We start from the raw sequence: 3,925 nt of genomic DNA, 5'->3' as shown, positions 1-3,925 counted from the left end.
GGTGTGTTATATTGTGCTTCTGCTGTTTGCCAGGCACTATGCTAGGGCTCAGACAGAAGGACAGTAAGACATGTATCTTACTCTGTCCTTGACACACGTGGTGTCTGGTAGGTGAACCTTTGTGTTACTTTCAGTGCCTTTAACAGTGCTTCATATGTGTTAGAATCCAATGGGGTCTGACTGAATTAAAAGGAAAATCGGCTTACTGAAAAGAAGAAAAATTCAAGAGGATGCAAATGAGAGCAGAGAGTTTTACAAAAGGAGTTTAAAAGAGCACTGGTCTCTGAAGCAAGAGACATTTCCTCCTGGCTCAGCGGACAATGCAGGGCTGGGAGCCACAGCCACCCTAAGCCACCTCCTTGGCAAATGTGTCTGAAGTGGGACGTCACTGCCAGACCAACATAAAAATCCAGAGGTCTTTTGTCAGATTGTAACAGAGGCCTTTCCTAGGCCTTTAATATCCAAGCAGGCAGTGGGGGCTGAAGCAATGAAAGTGTCGCCATCATCTCAGACTCCCTGAGATATGACATTGCTCTTTGATGCCACCTCAGGATGAATGATTAGGGGATACAGACATTTAAGGATATTAAGAAAAATTATTCCATCACATCTACTTGAAGTCACTCATCTGCAATTCTGAGGTGTGTGTGTTGGGGGAATGAAGTGATGGGAGGGATAGGAAAGGGGTCTCTGTATTTCCTGTGTGACCTTGCTTGCATTTTGTCATAAAAGCCTGGACATTATGAGTCCATGATAGAATCTATCCCATACAAGTTAGGGAGAATATTATATTTCCAGTTATTTGATGGGAGCTATAAAATTATTAGTAACTCCAGCCTAGCCTGGGATCATTCTGAAAACAGGTTGGAAGCACTTGGAATTGCTGAAAGTCAAGATGGTAGACAGACCAATGGCCAATTTTAGGTCTGAATAGTCTGTGTTTGGACCTTGCAGTGAGAATAATGGAAAGGGGGGAGGGACGGAGAGGAGAAGGAAGATGGGAAGAAGCTTAATAACCCCTTTTGTGAGCTCTTCTCCTTGTTAAGGATTCTCCCACCTCTGCACAGACACCTTACGGTAAAGACTATACCTTCTTCTTGTATGTAACCAGATCTTTCCCACTGGCTTGTAAATATTCCCCCTTCACTAACATCCATTTCATGGGATCCGGACTCCATTTTCAGATCCCATATTGGGCAGCTGATGAAAACATTTAGGATAAACTCCGAGAAAGAGGAGGACTGCCTGCAGCAGAGGGCGAGAGGGGGTGGACGAGTGGCAGAGAGAACACCTACTTCCTTCTGACAAGATTATTCACGTAATCACACCCTGCAGAAAATGCAGAATTCGGGTGAAGTGTTTTTAAGGCACATTATCCATTATACACATGAGAGAACAGACAAGTTGCAAACAGTAATCTTGAGATAAGCTAATCCAGTTGGGGCCTCAGTCATTGAACCTGAAATTTTGTGATGTTTTGTTTTTTAGAGCAACAAATAATTGGGGACTCTTGATGAAAGAACATTTCCTAGAAAAAAGAGGCAGAATGAAATAGTTCTTGAACCTTTAATTTTTGTGGTTTAATGATGGATGCTGTTTTTACAAATAAGTTGATAAAAGTGGCACTCCACACTCGCTTCTAAATCAATGCCTTTATCATCAGTTTTGGATGTTGGCCTGTGTCCTCAATTTAACACTGGCAGTGTATTCATAGGCCTTTGAGTTCAATCATTTTTTTTACCCTCACCCAAAATCCTATGGTGATCCTCAAGGTGTATATAATTTCTGTCTCAAGAAAACCCTGAGCTTCTCAAGACATGCTGTAAGACAACCTATCATACTTTATTTATTAATATCAGATCTTTAGTTCACCCATCACCACCACCACCAATTGCTGATTTCAAATCCTCTGTCTGCACGTTTTCTGTCTTTTCTGAAGAAACCTGGATTCTTATAAAATTTTAGCTTATTGGGTTAAGTTATTTCATAGGCACATGTCCTTGAGTTTAGGAAGTACATCTACTTCTGTTTACCTTTACACTGATCATTTCCATAGATTTATTACTTGTTAAAGAGCAGGAAGGGACTTGAAAAATCATCTAATTCTATGGTTCTCAATAAAGACGAAACTGTCCACACCTCGATAATGTGTTGGAAATCTGTAAACACATTTCGGTTATGACAGAAATTGGAGTACCATTGGCATTTAGTGGGGATGCCAGACCTGCTATGATGAACACTGCAAGGGAGGGTTTCCCACATCCTACACAGCTTTTTCAAATGCGTTGCTAAGCATTCATCTAGGACTATTGATATTTATCCAAGGCCAGAACTTGATTTTGGTTTACATGGAAACATAAAATGCATTTTGCACTGAATTTGCCATATTGTGTAAATCAAGAGAAGATTTGCTTTCTTCAGAATTTTTCCAAGATTTTAGAAAAATCACACCGTTGACAGTCATGCCACTAATGTTGATACTTCAGTGTAACATTCTGTATCAGTCTATGTTTGTAGCTGTAGCATTCACAGTGGTTCTATATTATAATAGGTACACTATGTTATTATGTCATTGAGAGTAATGGATCTAAGCATTTATATTTTGAAATATGTATCTTATAATTAATTATAATTTACATTATTTTCATATTAGAGTTAGAACAGCTTATTAAGTTTTTAAAAAATATATCAAGAGATTGATTATATTATTTATGAATATCATTTCATTTCATGATAGTAAGGGAGTATTGCAAAATATTTGTTTACAACAAGGGGTATGATGTTCTGATTCCATTTATGACTGAACCATTATTTATTTAACTAATCCTTTATTGAGGAACACTTAGATTATTTCCAGCATTTTGTTTCTACAAATAAGGCCGCAGTGAAGAACTTTGTATACATCACTGTCTTGGTTTCCTGGCTGCTACAACAAATACCACGTAATGGTTTGGCTTTCTGGTTTTGGAGGCTGTAAGATTTGCTTCCTCCCAGGGCTGGTGGCATTCAGGCAGGCAAAACAATTTTGGGACTTCCTTGGCTTTCCCATCACAGGATGATGTTCTCTCCTTTCTCTTCCAGTTTTAGCTGACATCAGGCATCCTACTGCTCTCGTGGCATTCTTTTAATAAGGCCACCAGTAATAAGATTAAGACCCATCCTGACTTAATTGGCCACACTTTAACTAAAAATAACATCTTCAAAAGATCTTGTGTACAGTTGGTTCACACTCACAGAAATGGATTAAGAATATATTTTATTCTGGGGTACATAACTCTATCTGCAACAGTCATTTCATATGTTCACAGTGTTTACATTTTTTATTAGTTATTAATATAAAAGATCATGTAAAATGCTAGATTTCTGTCTTCTGATAAAATGGAAGATAGAGTGAACTCTATCTTCAAAAGAGTTGGGAGGTCATCAGAGGGGTTGCACTTATGCGCACTTCAGCAGGACCCCAGAGTCAGCCAAGGTAGATACAACCCCAGGTACTGGTTTTCCTGAGGGCTACGGAGACCCACAGGTTCTATGGTCATGACAGATGGCTCTGGAATTCAGTGCCATGTCAGTTGGCCCTACTTTGGAATTTGTGTTCCTGAGTATGATGGAGTTGGATTCAGATGTGACCTTTCTACACATGCCTCTTCTCTCACATTTACCCAACATGTGGTTGGCGCTAGGGTTGGTGTATACTCAGAAGACTTGAATGTCTGGACTGTCCATGTTCCAGCTGGGCTCTGAGCCTCAGCAGAGTTGCAACTCCTACCCTCTGGCTCATTGGACTTACCCAGGTCAGCTAACAGGGAGGTGAAGATGGTTAACCACCACACCAGGAAACTGAGAGTGCCTATAACTGCAAGCAGGGGAATTGCATCCATCATCCATGTGGGATCTAAGCTCCCTCTTGATATATGGGTAGAGG

This window comes from Dasypus novemcinctus, chromosome 25, assembly GCF_030445035.2.
Source record: "Dasypus novemcinctus isolate mDasNov1 chromosome 25, mDasNov1.1.hap2, whole genome shotgun sequence".
Taxonomy (NCBI): Eukaryota; Metazoa; Chordata; class Mammalia; order Cingulata; family Dasypodidae; genus Dasypus; species Dasypus novemcinctus.
The sequence above is the reverse complement of the archived record's forward strand: the minus strand, read 5'-3'. Positions refer to the sequence as shown.